Raw genomic sequence first — 24,303 nt, 5'->3', positions numbered from 1 at the left:
CGGTGACCTCAGCCATTGCGAGGGAGGCCAATGCACAACCTGTGCCTCGGAGCAGCAGCCCCACGCCTTCTCGCTCTGCCTCCATGTCAGGCAGGTTGTGAGATATGTTCGTGTGCCCTGTTCTGCTTGCATCACCTCGCGGCTCACAAGGAAGGAGAGGGAGACCCGGACACTCGGGTGCGGTGCGTGTCACGCAGCCAGCGCTGCAGCAGCGGGGCTTGCGGTTCCACTTGGCCCAGTGCAGGGCGCTGGATTTGCTGGGGAGGGGCAGCGAGAGAGGCGGGCGCTTGCGTTCCCACCCCCTGCCCGCCTGAGCGAGCGCGGGGCGGTGGTGTGCGCGCGCTTTCCCCGCCCCCTGGCTCCCGGCTCAGCGCAGCTGTCGCTGTGCAGGCGGAGGGGGCAGGCAGGCTGCGGATTCCTCCAGTCACTCCCTTTCGCTCCAGCCACTGCCCGGAGCTGCCAGCTCCGGCCACCGCTGCTGCATCTCCCCCCCAATCACCGCTGCGGAGCGGAGCCCTGAGCTTCCCGGGACGGGAGCGGCTCCCCAGCCAGGAGAGGTAGGGGCTCTCGGTGCGTGCGGACAACATGGCACAGCCATGATCGACTCCCCCGGCCCCCAGTAAGAGTCCTGCCCCCTCCCCACAGGCAGCAGGGAGGCATGGCAAAGGCCGGAGGTCGGGGGAATGTCACCTCCCCATCGGGAAGAGCACAAGGAGGGGACAGTAAGGCTGGGAAGGGGGAAGTGTGTGCATCTGATGGGGTGGGGGACTGCAGAGAAAGGAGGCGACGGCCTCTGGTGCACCCAGCTGAGTCTCCCTCTGCAGAGAGAGGGGAGTGAAAAGCTTTTCCCCTACCGGGGCGGGGGGACGAGGCCATGGACTTGCCAGCCCGGCTGGAGATGGTCGGTGTGGGTGCGGGCTGCGCGCACCCAGCACCATAACAGGCTCCATCATTATATTGCAGTAGGATTATTGTGCCTCCTCCTCGGGCACTAACGCTGTCTGGTTTGTGCGTGGACAAGGGGATGAATGGTCCAGCAGCAAACTGGGCAACGACGGGGGGAGCGGATGACAGCAGGTGGCTTAAAACCCCCACCCCACCCCAAATCCCCGACCGTGGGAGCCTGACATAGGTGGCTGCCTGTAACGGTACTGGGGATGCAAACAGGCGTGGTCGGGAACTAGCTGTGCTGCTGCTGCCTCTCCCCCGCCGCCCTTCTGTCTTCTCTGGAGGAGACCGGTCAATTTCCCCTCGCTCCTTCCCTCCCCCCAGTACTTCAACAGGTTTGTCTTTTAGGGTTAGATGTGGATCTTCCAGGTTCCCTCTGTTGGTATAATTGGCATCTTCCTTATGTCCTTATTGGTTAGATTGCGGTAAAAGTGCCTTTCCAGACAATGAAACCTAATCAGATTTGAATTTATCTGTGAGAAATGAGAGGGAGGCGTTTGCTCTGTTGCAGTATTTATATTTGGGAACTATGTGTGTGTAAATCATGCCTGCGTTATTTATTGTTATGGTTTTCCCTTTCCTTTATGCCTGAGGAGAAATGATGCAGCACAATGCAGTGATCTGACAACCTTTATTCGGGTCTTTCCGGCTACATTTTGCATGATTCCCTTATGCACTGTCAAAACCCCACCCAACAGGAAATCGAGATTGTTTTTTTCCCCGGGACAAACGCAATCACGGCCCTATCATTGTCATGCCTTTTATGTTGGTTGTTTGTGACTCCGATCAGTGTGTCGTGGAGGTGCCGATGGCAATTGTGCGTTTAGGGTGTGTGTGTGTGTGTGTTTGCTTGCTCTTGGTCTCTGTAATGAAGGGGGAGTTATGCGATTGCAGTTCTGCAGCTCTAATGCGGTCTGATGGAGTCCAGCCTGCAGCTGTGGAACATTAATCTGATACTACAAAAGTAGCAGCATTAGGGAGGGGTTAGAGGAAGAATGTTATTGTAAATGAGAGGAAACGGTGTACATTTATATTGTACGAGATAGGCACCTACTGTTCATGCACCATTTAAACGCAGACTGTATGTAAATCAGATGGATATAGTCAAACTGGTTGTTGATATTAAGTGCCCTTTCACATTATGCAGGAGAGCACGTTAGACCACCTGGTATTTCTTTACCTTATACCTGAAAGGTATTTGTGCTGTCATCACCCTTAAATCTTTAAATTCTCATACTGTACTTTGCAAAACACTAACATTTAGTGATCTAAAAATATTTTCTGCTCTTTGAAACGAATTGCACTCCAATCTCTATTTAATTGAAATCTACAGTCATGGTCTGTTTTTTGCAATTTCATTAGTCTCTGTTCAGATTGTTACACTATTCTGTTGTTTATATTTACAGAAGAAACATTAGTTTTATTTGGAGTGTTTAAATTCTGACTTTTAAATGATTAGCCATATAAAGTTCCAACTTATTGGTTATGAGGCTTTGGCTTAATTTTTTTAATAGGCTGAAAGTTTTATGGATCTGAAATGCCTGTATTACTGAAGTGAACACATAACTAAAAAGGCATAATGCATGGACTTAAATTAATTGTCTTCCAGATCAACAGAGTAGTTTGATGTCTACAGGCAAAAAAAGGGGGGGAAGCAAACTTCTGCCAAATATTGCAAGACTGCAGTATCTCTGAAAAAATCCATCTTTCATAGCAGTGGAAAGTGGCATTTTAAATGATTATTTTAAAGTCATCTTGATTTTAAACATAGATCCTTTGATTTTGAAGTACACGAAACATTAATCTATTACAAGACTTAACTTTTACGCAAAAATGGAGTGAGCAAAAAAATGGAGTGAGCAATTGAATATAACATAAATTCCATTCCAGTCCTCTAGTTCTGAGGAAATGTGTATCCTTACAGTAAGAAGAGTGGGGCGGGAGGAACAGAAGAGATATTTCTTTCTAGATAATGTCTACAGAAGATTCTATGCTTTCATCATGAGCTTGTCCATAGACATAGATTTTGAATTATCAATATCAAAAGAAAAATTCCTGTAAATGAAAAATAAAACTACCAAGGTTTGAGATTTCTTGAAACATTATGTACAAAGGTTTGTTGATAGAATTGTGGCTATTATGAAGCTTGTTCATTGAGCTAGGTGACTGATTTTTTGATTATTTCTGGCCTGTGAGTGAAATCATGTGTTGCATAAAGACATACTGGAAACATTATTCCCAATAGTCTTGAAGATTATCTAGGCAGTTGGTGTTTATTACTTTATTAAAGAAATATCAGCAGTGTGGAAGCATCACAGGAAACTTAGCCATTTTGATTTGTCAGCTAGTGTGCAAAACTTCCAGCCAGAAAAAGGACTTGAATATACTGTGAAGCCTCTAGAGCAGTCATATTTACCATTGTGGGCTGCATCCACACAATATATATACTAGCTGTATGGGCCTGAGGATGTCACATGGGCTGCAACTGTGTGCTGATTGGGCCGAAAGTGGCCTGTGGGCTGAGAATCACTGCTCTAGAGTGAAAGATGTAAGTTTATGATGGTAATGGTGATAAAGAGCAGTAGGTGGCCAAAGAATTAGTTGCTTTTACTAAATTCACTTCTACTTTTCAACAGTTTAGTTGTCAAGATGGTTGACTTTTCTGGAGAAAATTTGCAAAAATGGTTGTTGTGATTCCAGTGTGACAGCAATTCTTGGTGATTAGTGTTGGGTGGTTAATGTGTCACAACTGATACTAGGAAGACACTAAATAAAATGAATAAACTATAGTATTTTTGCGATATTAAACTACAGTTTATTTTCATAATGTAACAAAGTTGGTACTAAATCTGGTAGTAGAATAGTAGCATTTTTGCATCTTGCTGTAGAACAAGTTCAGTGAAGTAACTTGTATATGGTAAAAAGTAAAGCTTTTGATGGAACATAAATTAGTAGTTATGTGTCAAAGTATTGTAGAACCCTATTTCAGCTATAGTGTGGGATGAATCCAGAAAACCTTGCGATTACTATGTGCCTGCTCCCAAGGATGGACCAGACTGACGATGAAACATTCGTGCTCACACTGGTCATGTTGTACACAAACCAAAGCACTACCGCATGATCTAATTTAAGGCCTACCTGCCTTTAAATTGGACATATACCCTCAAAAGAAATGTGGTGAAAGCCCTTTTTTCATATAAATACTTATAGAACTAAGTCTCTTTTATCAGGGCCCTCCACAATGCTCACTGACATTACATAGGCCTGGGGAAGTATTTTATATGGGTCAGTGTGACATGAGTAGGGCCCTACCAAATTCATGGTCCAAGTTTCATAGTGGTAGCATTTTAAAAAATCTTGAATTTCACAGTTTCAGATATTGATATCTTAAATTTCATGGTGTTATAACAAAACATGAATATGTATTTTAAAAAGGCAAAATATAAACATGTAAACCCCTTAAGACTGTTTCTCAAACTGGGGGTCCGGACCCAAAAGGGGGTCACAAGGTGATTGTAGAGGGAGTCACAGTATGGCATGAGAGAGCTGGGTGCCCAGCTCTGAAGGCAGTACCACCGCCAGCAGCAGCATGGGAGTAAGGGTGGCATACTTTGATACCCCTGCCACCCACAATAGCTTTGTGACCCTCTTTTGGGTCGGGACCCCCAGATTGAGAAACGCTGTGCATTTTTGTTTACTTTTTACCCTATAGTATAGGGTACTTCTATAGTACATAGTAAAAATACACAAAAGACCAGATTTCACGGGGAGACCAGATTTCATGGTCCATGACACGTTTTTCATGGCCGTGAATTTGATAGGGCCCTAGACATAAGACATTCACCTCTTTGTGAGTGCCTCCAGTTGGATGGGTCTGGTGCTGCAGTCTTTTTTTCTCCTGGCACCCCCTAGAAGTTGTCAGCCTCATTAGGCAGGTCTTCAGTTGCTCAGTCCTCCAGCCAAGTCACACAGTTGATATGAATGAACCCCTTCCAGGGTAGGGAAAGTCCAGCAAAACTATTTGTCCTCACCAGGGTCTTCTGCCCTGTCTCTGGGCGTTTACATCCCAACCTTCACTCAGACTTCTAAGCAAGCCTTGTCTCCTTTTCAGGGCCTTACGCCGCTTTCGCAGGGGCTGGTGTGGGTGCAGAAAAGGACCTGGAGATTACAGTGGACGAGAAGCTGGATATGAGTCAGCAGTGTGCCCTTGTTGCCAAGAAGGCCAATGGCATATTGGGCTGCATTAGTAGAAGCATTGCCAGCAGATCGAGGGAAGTGATTATTCCCCTCTATTCGGCACTGGTGAGGCCACATCTGGAGTATTGTGTCCAGTTTTGGGCCCCCCACTACAGAAAGGATGTGGACAAATTGGAGAGAGTCCAGCGGAGGACAATGAAAATGATTAGGGTGCTGGGGCACATGACTTACAAGAAGAGGCTGAGGGAACTGGGCTTGTTTAGTCTGCAGAAGAGAAGAGTGAGGGGGGATTTGATAGCAGCCTTCAACTACCTGAAGGAGGGTTCCAAAGAGGATGGAGCTCGGCTGTTCTCAGTGGTACCAGATGACAGAACAAGGAGCAATGGTCTCAAGTTGCAGTGGGGGAGGTCTAGGTTGGCTATTAGGAAAAACTATTTCATTAGGAGGGTGGTGAAGCACTGGAATGGGTTACCTAGCGAAGTGTGGAATCTCTATTCTTAGAGGTTTTTAAGGCCTGGCTTGACAAAGCCCTGGCTGCGATGATTTAGTTGGTGTTGGTCCTGCTTTGAGGAGGGGGTTGGACTAGATGACCTCCTGAGGTCTCTTCCAACCCATATCTTCTATGACTTTACTCGGGCCCTCCTACTTCTCCAGGTACCAATCCAGGGACCCTATAAACAGCAGCCATGTATCACTGCCTCCAGTTTGCTCTGCTATTACCTGGGCCTTTTTCCACGTAGCCCCTTTCTCTTCACCTGTTACCTTAGGGTTACAATTCTCAGGTCCAGCAAAAGCAGCCCATTGAACTCCTTTGGCCAGCACAGAGCACCCATCATTGACTCTCTGGTCTCATCCAGGAACTGACCTGTTCAGGCCCTGCGTCTCCTTTTAGCTGAGCCTGCTGGCCTCTGATTGGCTGTATATGTGCAGCCTTTCTAGGCAAGCCTGGAGGACATACCTTCACTGCTCCTTTCCTGGTGTGGGGAGGGGTAGGACCATCGGGCCTTCAGCAGGCAGCCTCAAAGGGCCTGGGACACCCTGTCACCATCAAGTTACATGAATATACATGTGTGCAGTTTGATCATTTGTACAAAGTATTGTAATTCATTTGTGGGGAGCCTGTGCTTCACAGCTCAAATGAAACCATTTATTTATTCAGATTTGTGGGTACTACACACAAATTAAAAGCCGGTACAGTAGTTTACCAATGGCCCAAACATCTTCCAAATCTAAGTCCCAGGCAGTCTCTGGCCCCCAAACTCTCCACTCCATAATTGTGGGGAAAACTTTGCAAAAAGTTGTTGTATTTTGGGATCAGTTGGACCAAAGTGAGGAGCCAATTCTGGAGCTGATGTATTGCCCCAGATAGTGCCCTATACCTGTCCTATTCCCATTTAAACCAGTGAGCTGTACACGAGAGCAACACAGATAGTCACAACTGTTGCAATATTTCCTGTGGAGAAAGGCAACCTTTTAGGGCCTGATCTCCACTGTGCAATCAATGGGAATTTTCCCTACAGTACCCATGACTCAAATGATCAGGGATATTTTTAAAGTCAAAACCAACCCATAGGTCTCCTCCTGTTCCTAAATAACAGCAATGAAAGCTTTGCCTCTGATGTAGATAGGAGCATTACCCAGATGTGTAGCTCTGTCTAGGCCCAGCTTGACTAGATTTGACATCAACAGTTAAACCAGGACTGACTTTGGCCCATTGGTTTTAAAGTTTATTTGACAATCTAATGCCATCTCCTTGTTTTTGTTGTAGATTTATCAATTCACTTTAAAAATCCTCTTGTGGTTGTTTGTAATCCCTATATAACAATCAACGGTTGCCTCATGAGGAGAGTGCTAGACTCTGAAGGTGGAGTGTATGTACTATCTAGTGTTACACAGGTAGAATCAACTTTCTGCAGATATGCTGCACCAAAGATGACCTTATCCTGTGTTAATTTTGTTTCAAATATGATTTTAATTTGTCAGATTTTATTACAACTCTTTTAAATGATCTGTTGTGAATTTATTTTTCTAATGAACATGGGTACTGTGTAGCAGCAATTGCTTCTGGACCTAACAAAGTTTTACTTTTCTTTAATGAAAAGTAGCGTTACATAGATTTCACACATGCAAAATTTTTATTATGCATAGCTATATCCCATCTGATTTACATAACATCATTCTTGTTGCTGTTTAACTCATCCTATGAATTTAAGTAGTCTAATCTTTTTAACAATTTTGTTGAGCTTTGGCTATTTTTAATTTATAGTTAAGTGCTAGAATGAATTGCTCCTGTCAAATCCCCATAGAAAATGCATAGTTTTGCTGCAGAAAATCCTATGTACAATTAAGAAATGGTTGAGTTTATAGCAAACATTTTTAGTTTTTTTTACCACAGGTTGAGAAGGTGGATTTTTGATGTGTGTTTGTCTGAAAGAGCGTGATTTCTATATGGCATTTAATATACGCTATAGGAAAAAGATCTACAGTCATATGTAATCTTTGCAGTCCATTGGTGTCTATCTTACTGTGCCCAATGACAAATTAGGGCTGAAGAGTAACTTGAGCTGTGTTCTTTTAGCGCCATTGACTGTTTTTCTCTGACCATTCCCCCTTATTAGTAATTTTTTCTTGCACTGATGTCCTTTCAGATGTTTCTGCGTTTATGTACCTTTTGTTTTCCTTCCATAATTTTCTTATCTTCCACACAAATTTAGATTTTCCTTAAGATCTCTATATTTTTTCATTGTACACAGGACTTCTTTTGACTTGTAACAATTGTCACTAGACTGGAATGCCTTATGCTAGTTTATAGTCACTTTTTTCATTAACTCCTTTGGAAATGTGTCAAGCATTGGAACTTTTATTTAAAACATATATTAGTTTGACTTGTTCAGCAATCTTGGCACATCAAGAAAACAGCATGAACTGAACAAAAGGGCCACTCTGTGTGAAAAATTTAGGCCAACAAATGCTAATTCACACCTGTCAGCTACCACAAATAGATTAGTGGCTAATACCAATTATGCCATTGAACCAGAAGAGGTGTGCCATTAATCTGCAGTTCAGAGACACTAACTGCACTGCAATCAATCTGTTCACAGGTAAATTTTCCAAATTAAGTGGATTTTCCATTTACTAGGGCCCTAGTAGATCTGAAAAAACTGCCTGGGTGCAAAGTTTATCTGGTCAGATCCTGGAGCTACACCTGTTTATACCAGCTGAGGATCTAGCTTGCCATCCACAAAGCATAATCACCATTTGTTCTGTAGAAGATATTAAGCTCTGGTAATGTGGGATTTGCCTCCTGTTCTGCCCCACATAGCCCAAAGCTCTGGGCAAGAATGTTCTCAGCTCTCATCTTTGTTTATATAGTGTTTTTTTCAGTTGTAACCTGAAAGAGAAAATGCTAACCCCAGCCCATGGAGAGGGTTTCTTCTTCACCCTCAGTAGGAAAAGAGATGGATAAAGAAAAGTTAGAAAAATAAAAATGAATAGAAGCCAATTCAGCTGTCAAATATGCCAGTTTTAACATGCTATAACTCTATTAACTTCAATAGTGCTAAAAGTGATTTATGCTGATATAAGAGGATAAGACTGAGTCCTACTCAGGGATTGTCAGACAGAGATCTACTGAGTAACTAAACTAGTTTATTTTAGGATTTATGCAGCATATTCATATTTTAAAGTAGAATATGCAGTTCTGGAAGAACAGTTTATGACTGATGAATCAGTGGAAGGGATGATCAAAAGTGGAAATATTTATTGGAATTTTTTTTAAAAAAAAGGTCTCCCTCTGTCTCTTCGTATTCCAGACAAACTAAATAACAGACTGGTTAATATATTTGTTTAATGTTGATACATAAAGTCCATTGATAACAGGGCTTTCTGTATGGCATTTAGGTCTATGTGCACCATCTGTTAGGTAAATCTTGTAGAAAGCAGTTGGAGTACATTGATGTGCAGCTCCTACATAGGAATAAGTCACAATTTAAGACCTGATCTTGTGAAGTATTGAACATCCTCAATTCTCATTGACTTCAGTCCCAACTTCCCATTGACAAAACGGGTCAGACAACTTCCCATTGTTTTCACAGGGGATTGAGAGTACCTCAGCACCTCACAGGATGTATTCAGCACCTGGCAAGATTGATACCCCAAACAATATTACTGTCCCTTGTCAATGGTAGAGATATTTACCTGTACAATGCACTCTGAAGTACATTTCAGGTTTTTCGACAAAAAATGAACTAGTGTCATATGGTAAATTTAGACCCATCTGTACTTCCGATTACAGCAAAGATGCTGACGTTCGCTAGTGAGTTAATGTTCCCATCATATTAACTATTTTGTATTTCTTTGAGGAGGGAGCTTAATTGTCTTAATCACCACTGGGTGGGTTCTACTGTAGTATGTTACAAATCACCTGCTTTATGACACTTGTTTCTTACTGCCATGTTGGTAAAGTGGAACCTTGTTTATAAGATGATGATAGACCTAAATATGCCAGCTTCCTACAGCACTGAACAAAAAACCTAGATTGACTAAATATGTCTAAAAACTTAACTAGAATGGGCTAATTTATGATCATTGTGGCCATTAATGTAGAGTAGGAAATATAGTTTTTATAAAACTTGATTGAATTTTTATTTTTTCCAGCTGTAAAATGTAATTTTGTTAGTGCAGCGATGCACACTGCAAACATTCCATTTAATTATGGCAAGTGATTCCTTTATTTTTACATTAGAAGTCAAAGAGAGCTATGGAGGCTCAACACCTCACCTTGAATATGAAGACACTTATTTGGGTGCTTTAATATAGGTTTAGGTGCCTGACTTCATGCATCCATGTTTGAAAATGTTATATGTAGCCTGAAGTAATTGAGACTTGTTTCACAAGGACTGTCTCTGACTTTTCTTTCAATAAACAAATACACCTCTACCCCGATATATCGCGACCCGGTATAACACAAATTCGGATATAACGCGGTAAAGCAGCACTCTAGGGGGGCGGGGCTGCGCACTCCGGTGGATCAAAGCAAGTTCGATATAACACGGTTTCACCTATAACACGGTAAGATTTTTTGGCTCCTGAGGACAGCGTTATATCGAGGTAGAGGTGTGTCTAATAAATGTATTTAAAAATCTATTGTCAGTGTCTGCAGAGGGAATGCCGTGCAGCAGTGTGTAGTTGTGGAGCAGGTATTCTGCTTAAGTATGCATTTATAGCAACAAGTGGAATACGGAATGAGGTTAACCGTTCTAGTTCCTGAAGAAAGCAGTTTTTGCCTTGACTAGTAAGTTATTGATTGCAGTGGTTTTGGAAGGGCACATTGGATCTGAGGGGCTCTAATGGAAATCTAGTGGGTGTTTTAATACTGAATTCAAGAGGATCATTAGCAGGTGCTGAGCCCTTTATCAAAAGCCAGTATCATCCAGTAGACAGGGCGCTGGAGTGGAAGCCAGGAGATCTGGGTTTTGTTTGTAGCTCTCCCACTGACTTACTGTGTGACCCTGCACAAATCAGGCCAAAGTTTTCACAAGTAACTGTTGATTTTGGATGTTTCTGTTTTTGGGTGCCCAACATTAGATGTCTTAAAGGGGCCTGATTTTTTTCCAAAATGCTGAGTACCCACCCTCGGAAAATTAGATGTCAAGTTGGGCTATTAGAATCACTATTTGCTCTTCAAAGTCCTGGCCTTAACCTGCTGTGCTTCATTTTCACTTGAAGATAATGATACTTTCCCTTGTTTGTAAATTGCTTTGAGATCTATGTATGCTAAGTGCTAATTGTCATTTTCACAAGGATGATGATACTGATGCTTATTACAATTTTTTTTGTTTCTATGCTGAAATAATTAAATTAACTCGCATTGGGTTTATTTTATAATTTAAAATACTGTAATTTGCTGGGTATAATAAAGCTCATTGTAAGATTCCCATTTACAACAAACAGTTTTGACCATTTCACAGTATCCTCCTTTTGGAGTAAAATATTCTTATTGTCATAGTAAGCACATTTACAAAACCATATTCTCAGGTGGTATAAATCAGTATCTGATTTCAATGGAGCTAAGCTTATTTATACAAGTTGAAGATCTGGCCCAGAGCCTATAACTTAATGTTAAAACATTTGTTGGAATCTATTTTAATTATGGTCTTTATAACTTGGACTTTCGGAGGAGCTTGTTCCAAATGTTTTTCCCATTTGTAGGCTAAGATTGTGCAAAGTGACCTCATGCTAGTAAGGGTGGGTCAGTTATAATGTGGAAAAATCTTAGTCAATGTGTGTTAGAGATAAGTGGGACTGAATCCCAACTAGAGCTGTGCATTAAATACTGGAATGTGTTGGAGACGTGCCAGCAGTTTGGAAGCAGGACTGTGTGACAAGTACTAATGCAATCACACTATACCTTAAAATAGTACCCTGGATAACAAAAGATCGGGAAAGTTGTCACTTTACCTCATTTTAGCACAAATTCATTCCTTAAAATAGATTAGAGAATGAGTATATATTTTTTCTAATTTATGCTCTGTTTGCTTTTTATAATTTACAGGTCCTCAAAAACCTTTAACACAGGGCAGAATTGCATTGCAGGAAAGAAGGAAAATAACTATAACTTTAACACTGGGGCACAAGTCCTTGATTAGGCAAAACAATCAACCGATACCTGAGTAAGGACTGAATAAGGATCTAAACCTTTGCTAGGAACTAGTGTGGTTTTCTCAAATTTGTCTTCATCTGTAAGCAAGTACTGAGGCAGAGATAAGTCAGTCACACTGGCACAGAGTTACATGGAGGCAGGATTTGGACTCAAGATTCTGGATGTGAGCAAGCAGTATTTGAATATTTAAAATGAATATTGGTTTACCACCAAGCTTTGTTCAACAGTAAAAATAAGTTTATAGAATTTTCAGCTCCATGTCAAATTTGTCAACAGAACAGTTTGATCCTGCGTTTTATTCCTTGGCATAAATGTTTTAAAAACTTAAAACCTGTGATGCCTAAAGTAGTTTGTTATGGAAAGAGGATGAGTTTGCTTCTAAATGGGCACTAGGGAGAAAACAAAGGTGGGGAGGCTGCTCTTTTGGAACAGCTTGTGCTATAGAGCCAGTATGTGGTTCTGGTTAGCGTTGGTGAGAATCAGCTGTAGAAAAGCATGGAATGAACCAACCATTCTCTTAACACATATTTGTGTTACTGTGGGGACCAAAACAAGAAACACTGTAATAGGAAGAGGAGAGTGGAAATAAAATGGAACAGTGAGGATACAGTATGAAAAATACATATGTAAATCATGACCTTTGGATTTGTGCAGGTCTCAGGACTAAAAACCTGAGTTGCATTTTTTTTGAAATGACATGGCTTACTTCATTTGGGGAAAATATACAGCACTTTTGATCTTGTTTCATATTTGGAATCAAGGTGACAGCTCTGGCTGAAAAGGAAGGGCCTGCTCCTTCATTTTGTTCACCCGCATTGAAATCCTGGTCCCAGGACAACGGTCCTTTTGAGCTGGGCTCAGGGCAGGACTCAAGTGTTGGGAAGAGGCAAAAATGGCTTTACACCACCCTTGTGCTCCCACCAGTGGTGGTGCTTTTTTTAGGGTGGGGGTTTCATTCAGCATGTAGTGTAATTTACAGAACCCTCAGGGCTGCTTTAAGTAATACTAGCTGGTAACAACCCCTTAAGGGTCATTGCAGCAGCCAGGCATAGGTTGGAGCAACAGTGGCACTATGACTATGCCTTCTCACCTCCAATGCTGGTTCTTGGAGGGGGTGTAGTCTACCAGCTACACCAGTTCAGCACTACCTGGGGATTCCCCAATCCCAGCTGGCCAGCTAAAATAGCTTTAAGGATTTGTATTGTTGGAGTGTTGCTAAGCATCATTGTTACGTTTGTATAAAACGACTATAGTGGAATGGAGAATCAAATTCAAAAATTTCACTCTGAGTTTCACTGAACTTTCCATTTTCCCAGTCTTGTGGTCTTTCAGAAATTACATTATTTAAAAAGCTATTTGAGTCATGACTAATAAAATATTAGGTGGCACTGAGTTAAAGGAGCAAGTAAATGATGGTAGTGGATTATTTTCAGAGAGATACTTCAAAGGTATGTTTAGCCAAACAAGGATAACATAAATTCTGGGTAAATGAAGCATACGCTGAAGAGGATTAAACGTATTTGACCCCGGCAGGTATTTAAATAACACCAATACAATAAAGAATATCTGCTATTTATTAATGAAAGTCTCAACTGGATTCTTAAATTTATTTAGTCATGGAAGAAAAGAATGATGTTAAACCTAATGTTAATAGGTAGCCTAGTTGCAGTGGAGTGATTTTTCTTTTCCTGCTGGGCTTAAAAAATGAATTGGACAGATCTTCAGCTGGTATTAATCTACATTGCTCCACTGAAGTCAGTGAAGCAATGCTGATTTCACCAGCTAAGCATCTGGCCTGAGATTTTTAATTCTCTTGGTATAAAAAATGCAAATGACTTTATTTGGGATACACATTGATCAGTTAAATTTTTAACCAGTGTAAATAATCTGAATCAGGAGAGGAAAGATTTGTTAACAAAAGTGTCCATAAATCCCTCTTGTAGATGATGATAACCTCTGTATGGAGAGGTTTGAGTGACACAAAGCTCTTATCTGTGTTTTGAGTCTAAAACAAATAATCCTAAAGTGTAGTAAATCCTGTGTTGGATTATGCTACCGAAGCATGTGAAACAAAGATCAGCACTGATATATTTTAGAGAAGAAAGAGATTCTCAAGATGCTTGCTTAGGTAATACTTTATGGTGACAGGGCAATGTAAAACTAGGAGTTTAAATTGCTTTGACCACCATTTTCTTTTAAACAAGCAGATGAGACATTATGGAAATCTAAGGAGCTGCTCACTAAAATGGAACTGACAGGTGAGGACCACATGGACATACCAACAGTAGGTGGAGCAGTGACTTGGTGCATGATACGCCAGCCATTTTAGAGATGTTTCTACAGCTGTTGTCAACTAGCGGAAAATAATGTGAATCACTTGGGATTGCTGTAGCTGGGCTTGCTGAGAGAGTTCAAAGAGTCACAGAGTTCCTCAGATTCCTGGCATGGTTCTGTGAATTTACATGTCACTTTAAGGGCAGTTTGCAAAGTCACATGTTCAAGTTGTTTAAGAGCATCTTTAACAGTAGTTGATATAGTACAGCTGTTTTCATTTTTAACTTCTGGGTGTCATAAGCAATGGCAGAAGGCCAAGGAGCCATTGAAGGGATTTGGGACTGAAATTAGTTTTAGCCAAACTGGATTATAGTGGCATCTACTAGTACTCTTTTATAGTTAAAAGTTTTGTGCATATTTCTCTGTAAAACACCAGTCCTTTGTAGAGCGTGGTAATTTGCCTATTAAATTACTCTGTGCTGTAATTTGGAATATTAGGTAATACAAACTTTCGATTGTTTACAATAAGTAGAAAAATGTATCTCAAAAAGAGTTTTTAAAATATAATTTAAATGTTTTGGGTTTAAAATATTATTAGCACATGATCAGTCTGTAAAAGATTAATGTACCAGATGACCAAGATATTAATTTTGGAAAGTGGCTGTTAGGCAGGCAGCATTACTACTTTATTAGAAGGATGTTTACAAATTGTATTACAAACATGTTTTTTTTTTCAGCATTAAAGTGACCAGGGATTCACCTGTGGTCTAACTCCACTGAAATTGTGTTTATGTTTATGATTGTTGCAGCTCATCAGTTCTGTACATTTACAGAAATAATTTCTTATCCCAATAACAAAACAATTTGAGAATCAGGCAAAAGGAAAAATAACAGAATCAAGCCCCGATCTGGCAATTTATTCTGGATAGCCACGGGACACAACTTGCAGGATTGGAGCCTTAAAAGTGAAACTCTCTTCTACTGCTTTGTGCTTCAGCATTGTAGTGCCTATAAAACAGCCCCCAGTGTCACATGCTGTTCTGAAGCATTTGTAACACCAAATTAAGAGCTCTCATAGCAAGGTATGTGTTTGTACTAAATTCTTGTGCACCCCCCCCCCCCCGTTGTGTTTACGCATTAAGCTGATGTCCAAGGGTCTGTTTCTGCAAAGTACTGAGCACCTCATGTGGTGAGAGCTGGGAGCAATCAGCACCAGTCAGAAGATACTCATTATCTCGCAGGTTTGGGCCCCAAGAGCTCAGAACGTATCTGGAGACTGTGTGACTTCACAGTGCAAAATGCTATCTGCTTATAATAATTAGTTACTTTATTGTAACAAGTTTCCAAATTCCAGTCCTGGTAATTCTGCAGGATGATCTAATAATCTTCATTTGCAATCAGGTTCTCCTGTCAACCCATATTACCGTAACAGGAGTGGGCTGATGGTGGAAGTTGGTCTTTATTTTTCTGGCTCTTATCAACATAAATAACTCTGACAGTCTATAAACCATTACACACGTGAGTAGTCATTGGTGACTTCAGTGGGATTACTCATGTATGGGTTTGTAGTATCTGCCCCAGTATTACAGTTTACGGCATTGCTTCACCAAATAGAAAACACCTCAGACTTAAATATCAAAACCAAGTTTTGTTTTCATAGATGAACATATTCTAGTTTGGAGACTTGAACAGTCAAGGTGATACATATAGGAGGGACACTTCCTCATTTTGAAAGATTTTTTTTTAAAAATCATGTTACTATTCCACCCTTCCAAATCGTGGAGGTGAGATATATGTGTGAAATTACAGAATCATGAAATTTATTATTTTAATCTTCATCACTCTATTATTATGCTCTCTGCTGCCAATCCATCTCCTCCAGGATTTACTCCAGCACTCCCATCTCCTGAATTGCTTCACAGAGTTGCCCCCAAAAAAGAAAAATCAGGCTGCCCCAGAAATATTCCTTTCTTGTTCCCCCCAAAATGTGGAATTACTCCAAAAATTACCCAGGAGTGAGGCCCCGATTGGGCAAGATTTAGTTCTGGACCAGTAACGGCCTCTGTAGACATCAAAATTGTGACAATTTTGAAGTTTTACCTCATGACCCTGCAGGAGAAGAAACAGGAGTTTATCATTTGGAAGGGTGGACAGATCTGAAATATTCTACGTTGAAGTCATGACTTTTTATGTATAGAAGAGCTATATTATGTCTTTTTTATGGTTCCTTCTGAAACCGGTATGATTGGACTTCTAGAGCCTGATCTTGCGCCACTGAAGTCAATTCCAGTGGGAGGTGGTTTATAGCAACCAAGGTACCTGACATTTGAGGCAAAGGGATATGATAAATAGTTCCAGGAAAAAAGGTTAGAATTCTTTAAAACATTTCTGAATTTTTATTTATTTATTTATTTATTTATTTTTGGTGACACATACAGGTAGTACAGGGGATGTATTAAGCTTTTATTTGAATGTGTTTGGGGTGGCATGCTAGGTGTAAATCAGGCTTCCCAAATTCATACTGAGAACACCTCTATGTAACATCACTCTATCATGTATATTTATATATGAATGAGAGGAAGGGAGAAAGCATAGTATTGTATTCACTCTTTAGGAGATTTTCAAATGTTTGTTTAATTTAATTTTTTACAACTTAAATCTTGCTATTAAAATCACCCCACTCTCCTTTGAAGTAACTGTGGATAGGGAAATTGTTACATGAATCTGACCAGAGAAGTTCTTTCTTTTGTATATTTTAATATTTCCTTTTGTCCCATTCAGTTTCCATAAAAGGAAAATTTCTGTAAGTTATATGGTAAAACTAACAAGCAGTGAAACGGACATATTGTTTGACAAGCAGCAGATAAAGGCACTTTGTTACAAATATTATCCCCCCCCCCTCCAAGTATTTGATTTAAATAAAGGGTCAGCTCACCAGGGGATTTTATGGTTGGTGGCCTCATACACATGTAGCATATTTAAATGTTGAAGCTTTTACATAAATAACTGTATACACTGTTTATGCCCAGTAAGACTTTGGAATAGTTCCCTTCCTCTTTTAATAGTGTAATGATGATCTGTAGGTTTCATTGGTGGAAGTTCTTGAAAAATACACTGAAAAGCAGAATTTTCAAGTGGGCTTTAAATGAAAAACAAACAAAAAACCAATTGCTGCTTTATTAACAGATTTTACACTTGGCTAATCAAAATTGTGGATTGCTGAATGATGATGTTATATCTTGTACAGATTACTCATAATGCATGTAACAATTTTTTCTCCAAATTGATCTTAATGTATGGCAGTATACGACAGCACTTTCTACTTTGATTCATAGAATTACAAGTAGCTTCCCATTTTTTTTATTGTCATTGGGAGTGATGAATTCTTGTTCTCTTTTGCAAAGCTGTCCTTCCTCTTTTTGACTTTCATTAGCTAGTGCCTGGAAAATACTGGTATGTCTTTTCAGCTCCACTGGAACTCTGTCAACATTCAACCTGAAGGGCACAGTATACCTTTGGGAAATGCTGATTGGAAGATTAGAGCATGCTGAAACTGGAATGTCCACAACTTTAGCACTGTCCAGATCTGATGTTTCCCAAAATAAGAGCCAGGAAAAAACTGCACCATTTCATTAAGACACTGGATAAAATACTGATTTTTCAAGTCAACAGATTTCATGTGTGCATAAAAATGGGCAACTAGAACTAGTACCATCTGATGATATGTGGTCCTTTTATAGTGTGACCAGATAGCAAGTGTGACAAATCGGGACGGGGGGAGGGGCTAATAGGAGCCCATATTTAAAAAAAAAAAAAGCCCCGAATATTGGGACTGTCCCTATAAAATCAGGACATCTGGTCACCCTATCCTTTTATAGTAGAGCATCTAACAGCTGATGTTCTCAAAATTATTTAGAAAAATCCTTATCGCTCCCCTCTCAGATACGTAAGTAGCAATATCCCCATTTTACAAATGGAATCACAGATGGGTGATATGACTTGTCCAAGGTCACACAGTGTGTATCAGATAGAGCTGAGGTTACAGCCCAGAATGTCTGACTCTTAGTCCTGTGCTCTAATCCCTAGACAATACTCTATGTTAAGTATAACTAATAGTGTTTGTATTTAACTAATAGTGTTTGTATTTTTTAGTAGTGAAAATGCTGATTTAGTGATAGCTTTCAAAGATTTCATCTTAGAAGTCAAAACCAGGTGGTCTAATCTTTTGAATAATAAAAAATACAAATGTTGTCAATCTGTTTATTGCTCTTAAGTGCTGATATTATATTAGTGGAATAACCTGAGAAAACAGTGATTGCAATGCTGTTTGCTGAGAAGCAGGGATTTGGGGTTACTGATGTATAGGTGGATGCAGCAACTTCCAGAAAAATGACATGTTCATGGAAATGATGTAGTGTAAATGTTTTGGAGATTAGCACTGAACTGCTTTGAGTGTTGATTGTTGAGAGGGTTTCCTGGCCCCTTTGATAACAAAGTGTTATCAAGCAAGAGATTCCACCTCACAGTTTGAACAAGAGTTTCTGTTCATGATAGTCTAGTGGTGATGCAACTTTTCCTTGTGAGAGATTGTAGGAAATGGAATAGGTTTGATTTGCATGGTCAACAGTATAATTGGCTTAATTAGTATTAGCATTGTGCTTAGCAGCATATTGTTTAAAGCTGTAACTTCCTATTAGAAAAAAAGTAAACGTTGATGGCTTATTCCTGAGTTTCTGGCTTCAGAATGGAGGCCACAGGCCATCTGTAAGATGTCAACTAAAAAGGGAGATGGGCTTGTAACTTGAGAACCCTCGCTCTCCCCCCCCCCCCAAATGCAGGGGAGAGGCAGATGAGCGGAATTTTTGTGCCTGCTAGTAGTTAGCATTAGCTGTTTTTCTTTCTCTATTTTTTTTTTTAATTTATGAATGAATGTTTGGTGCTCATAAGTGAGAAACCAATAAGCTTGGCTAGAGACAGGCATGTTGCAAGTTTCCACCATCCAGTTCTACTGTTGTACCTCAATGTTGACCTATAATACCTCTGCTACTCTAGTTCAAGGTTTCTCAAATGTGGCCACCAGGAGATTCCTGGGTGGTGATGGGAGGGTTGAGGGGAGAGGGGGAAGCAGCGGCCCCTCCCTCAGTGCTGCCAGCAGTGGTTTGGCCCTGCCCCTCTGGAGCTGCAAATGCCAGAGGAGCAGGCTGCCGGGTAAGTTCCCCACCTTCCCAGGGATGGCGGGGCTCGGGCTTCCAGCTTCAGCCCTGGGAGGTGAGCTGCAGGCTCAGGCTGCATGGCATCGGGATCTGTCCCCCACCTGCAGCGGGGCTTTGGGCTCTGGCCCTGGGCTCACCACCCCTCCATTGCTCCTGGCCCCCACTGCGTCCCCCATCTCCGGTCCCTGGCTGCAGGGTTTTGGGCCCCCACCACCTCCCTCCACACCCCCCAATTTCCCCCAGCATCCCCCTCTGTTCCCTACTGCCTCCCCATCCAGGGCTTAATTTGTCTCCCAGTTTGCCAGGGCTGAGTAAGTCTGCCGTGAAAGTGGTATTTGTATGTTTGTTTGTTAATATCACTTTTCACTGCCTCCCAACTAGCTAGCAAGTGTGCTGCTGTGAAAAGTGATATTAACAAATATCACTTTTCATAGAAGCAGACTTACTAGTTAGCAAGTCAAACAAACAAACAAAAAGCAACCAAAAGGCAAAATAAACAACAAAAAAGTCAAGAACATCAAAGCACCTTATTTATATTTCTCTTCTGTTTAGGTCCAGTAAAGAAGAGAGACAAATGTACATTATATTTAATATTTAGTCTGCAAAAAAACCCCAAACCGTACATAAACAAATTACTATGATTTGTACATGTATATGTAAATATTTATTTGTTTTTTCTAAAGTTAATTAAGTATTTTAGGAAAAATTGTCAGAGCGGCCAGCAGCAAGAGTTGACCGCATTCTGAGGCCACCAAAAAAATTGTTGTGAGAACCTTGGTTTTCTGAAGCAGAGACACTGTCAGTAGTGACTGACTAATGCTTATGCTGTGTTATGGCCTCTTAGTGAGACTAGACTATTTCTCCCAAACTCCATTTTCATGTGTAGTCCAAAATGGGATGTAAAGTCTAGTCATTAAAGGTGAAAAGATGGTGCATCTAACCCACTGTACCACATTGCCTTCTCCTGGCTGTCTCACCTTATTGTAATTCTGCAGATGGCAGTCACCCATAGATTTATTTGCATTGGAAATCTAGTATATTGATTTTAAAGATAGACAAGTGCTTTGGTCTCTCTTCATGTGTCAGTCCCTTAGCTGAAGGGGGTCTGCTTTTTTCCTAGCTCCGCAACTGGTATCCTGATACCGTTTAGGTCTTGAATGTGAAATGAAATTCTGGGTCATGGGAAGTGCCAAATGGCAATGGCAAGAGTGTGCAGTGTCACAGCAGCTAGTGTAAAGGATTCCTTGCTACATCTCAACAGCTGTACATTGTGACCTGAGTCACAGCTTGTTACTTGAGTCCCTTCAGTTTGGACACAGGTGACTTGTGGAGTCTGAGTGGGTGGGATTGAAAGATGGTTGTAGTTTTGGGTAAGTCGTTAGGGAAAGTAGTTACTCGGGCAGGGTGTTAGTCACACTGGAGAGAGAGGGTGAGTAAAGGGACCCATGAAAATAGGGGAACTGATACAGAGAAGTTGGGGCAGGCACCTTCTGAAACGTTGTTCAGATGATATTTGTCATGTGCTGCGCTGATGTGGCTCTCCTGGGAAAGTCACCTCCTGCAGTGATTGAAAGTTCCATCTACAGTGTAGGAGATGCTACAACCTGTTGAGCTGCTTTGACCCAGCGCATACGCTGATGAGTAGCACACAACAAATACCGTACATTTACATATTGTCTCCCATCTGAGGATCTCAAAGCACTTTACAATGGTCAGCCCTATCCCTTTTTTCTGATTGAAACTGAGGTATATGGGGTGACTCACCCATCATCAAACAGCAGGTCGGTGGCAGAGCTAGAAGTTTAACTGAGGTTTGCCACCTCCTGTTTTCCAGCTGTAATGGTTAGACAGCACTGCCATCATCTGAAGTGTCAAGAAGAGAAAGATGGGGGAGAAGGAGAGAGGAGGTGAATGCAGGGGAAAGAGGCGGGAAGAGATTAAAAATAAAATGAGGAACATAGGGAGATCATAGAGCGAGAAAAATAAATACATAAAAAAAAAAAGCATCCTTCCCAAAACCAGGGTTGGATAAAGGCAGGATCCTGGTTTGTATTGTGGTGCTTTGTGCAGATGGAGCTCAGGCAGAGCAATGAGAATCAGAGTAGCAGGCAGTGGAGCACTCCACTAATTGCTATTGGGAGGCCACCTGTTGGGGTGGGTGTGAACTGGCTGGGCAGCTGCACTGGGGAAGAAGGTCAAGAACTTGTAAAATCTGAACGTAAATGAGGAGCCCTGTGGAATGATGTCCTCAGCCGATGTGCTGTGGGATTGAGCAATCCAATCAAAATGTGGATTATTTAAAAAAAATGTTCTTGTAGATTAGCTAAAGGAAAAGTTAATAATAAAAATGCAGTTTCTGGAAAAGGTTTCTCTAAACTTGCTGTGGATAAAAATGTGCTGGAAATGAGAATTTCGTCTGAGATGAAATAGAGAAAAGAAAGTCATGCAAACAAAAATGACCGATTTGTATTTAATGAAAGAAAAAACAATTTGCTTTCCCTGTGATTCAAAGGAGCCAAGTACACCTTAGTGTCATCAGTGAGAGGAGGGAGGAAACCACCCAGTGCACAACTTTTATTAGTGCAGTGGAGTTCAGAAAGGCTTTCAACAAATGCTGTGCAGCCAAAATGATTTGTCATCTGCTGCTCAAGGAAATCTAATTTTCCTTCTGATTATGTTGGACCAAGTGAATGATGGTAGTGCTCTTGTGTTTTAATTGTCCTTGAATTTCAAAGTGAAAATGGATCCTTTTTTCTATCCCGTTTTCAAGTTTGACTTTTGTGGATAAGGGTGAGACTAGCAATATTTTGTTTATTGGCTTAGTTTTAAAAACAAAACAATAGCGTTCCATTTGAAATCAGAACAATGTTCAGCTTAGTTGACTTGCATATTTAGCTGTAGTCCACTTAAAAGGTAAAAAAAACAGAGGAGAGAATTTCTTAGCCGTTCCCTCCCCCCTCCCCCAGATGTTTAGCTGCCAAGAGCACATCAACATTGCAGGAAACTGTAGTAATAATGCCCAGGCCTTACATAGCACTTTTCATCCGCGTCTCCCAAATCACTTTACCAAGGTGCGGAAGCCTTATTGGCCCCATTTTGAATATGGGGATGCTGAGGCACAGAGCGACGAAGTGACCTGCCAGGACTACACAGTAAGTTGGTGGTAGAGCTGGGCTCCAAACCTGGTGCCCTGTCCACCGGGCATGTGGACTTCTCACTGATAAGTGTGTGACCCTGCAGCTGAAACAGTGCCTGGTGCTCCTGACACATTCAGAGATGGGCACTCTCTGGGTAGTGACTGCTGGTAATGTGCCAGATTTGATCCTGAGAACAAAAGGCTTTTAAAAAGGGGGATGAATTCTGCTGTCTGTTACACTAGTGTAAATCCAGAGACTCCTCTCATGTCAGTGGAGTCACTCCAGATTTGCACCAATGGAAACTCATACACCTTTTTAGATGGGATTATGTGCACTTTTATACTGGCCTCCAGCTGCTTGCAAAGGGGCATGATAGGACTATATCTCCAGCCAGCCCACCCATATTCTGTTGGGAAATGGAGCACTGTGGCAGTGCTGCTCTGGTCTCTCCCCTCCCCTTTACCATAAGAGAGCACAAGCACTAGCATTGGGGTTGCTTTGTGTATAAAGTGCACAGGGAAGGAAGGGAAGTCGTCTCTGTCTGTGTCCTCAAACTCAGGCCAGGTCTACGCTACAAACTTACATCGGTATAACAACATTGCTCAGGGGTGTGAAAAATCCACACCCCCACACTTCCGAGCGATTTAGTTATACCTATCTAACCCTCAATGTAGACAGTGCTGTTGATGGGATTGGTTCTCCTGTTGACATAGGTACTGCCTCTAGGAGAGGTGGATTAACTGTGCCGATGCTCTCCTGTCGGTGTAGTAGCGTCTTCACTAAAGCGCTACAGTGACTCAGCTGCAGCACTGCTGAATCACTGTACCTGAAGACAAGCCCTCACATTTCATATCAGCTGAGGAGTAGCAACATTTCAGACCTCTTAGTTTACAACTGTTTGTCTATCAAAACAAAAACCAACAACAACAAAAGGCGGCAGCAGCAGTAGAGCAGGGTCCTGATTGTAGAGGAAAAACAAGCAGGGATGGTGTCATTCTCTGTGTTAGTACAGAACCTAGATAATGGGGCCCTAACCCAGATAGTGGGCCCCAATTCTGCTACCATAACGTACATAATAAATTCTGCTGTACTTTAAAAATCAATTTATCTAAGTAATGCCAATATCATTTATTTTTCAGGCAAGATTTCCACTTGGTGTAAACAGGTACAGCTTCAATTAATTACACCATCTGTGGATCTGTCCCCCTCCTCCTCCCATGTCCAAATACTTTTGACCAAATTCATCCCAAGGGTAGCCCCCTGTGCTTCCATGGAGTAACACCAGGGATAGATTTGGGCCGCTAAGTAACCTGCCTTTCATATTACCAATGAACAATGTGGAATTTACTTGTGTAGTAGCCTGCCTTTGGAAGGGAGTACTCAAAACAATAGCTGGTTGATTTTTAAATAAAGTTGATTGTGTAGATGGAATAAAAATCAATATTTCATCATCAATACATCAAGCTAAACAAAGGACCAGTCCTGCAAACTGTTAGTAGCATGTAGTAGGTCCGGGGTGGGGCTCATCCCTTCCTGGGGCGCCTGAAAGTCAGGCCGCCCCACTACAAAGCGAATAACAGTTAGGGCCCCGACCTTTGGGTAGGGGCTAGGCACACAATTAATAGTTCAGGGCTCAGGCCCCTATGCAGGGACTGAGCACACAATTAGCAGTTCAGGGCTCAGGCCCCTATGCAGGGACTGAGCACACAATTTAACAGTTCAGGGCTCAGGCCCCTATGCAGGGACTGAGCACACAATTTAACAGTTCAGGGCTCAGGCCCCTATGCAGGGACTGAGCACATAATTAACAGTTCAGAGCTCAGGCCCTTATGCAGGGACTGAGCACACAATTAGCAGCTCCGGCCCTGGGTCA

The 24,303-nt window shown here is 41.5% G+C and overlaps 1 protein-coding gene across 4 annotated transcripts in view; it reads left to right on the top strand.

Moving 5' to 3' along the window:
* Positions 1-377: 377 nt before the first annotated feature.
* The window catches only part of SPTBN1 (spectrin beta, non-erythrocytic 1), a 210,306-nt gene continuing 186,380 nt past the window's right edge, over positions 378-24,303 (top strand). For 2 of the 4 annotated variants that reach the window (XM_065590696.1, XM_042861182.2), the window contains exon 1: positions 378-557. The gene's annotated coding sequence lies outside the window, so the exon portion shown is untranslated. Of the gene's footprint in view, positions 558-1,224; positions 1,284-24,303 lie in introns of those variants that run through there. The other 2 variants (XM_005307339.5, XM_065590695.1) reach the window with 2 other exon arrangements.

Source organism: Chrysemys picta, chromosome 3 (assembly GCF_011386835.1).
Source record: "Chrysemys picta bellii isolate R12L10 chromosome 3, ASM1138683v2, whole genome shotgun sequence".
Classification (NCBI taxonomy): domain Eukaryota; kingdom Metazoa; phylum Chordata; order Testudines; family Emydidae; genus Chrysemys; species Chrysemys picta.
The sequence above is the reverse complement of the archived record's forward strand: the minus strand, read 5'-3'. Positions and strand labels throughout refer to the sequence as shown.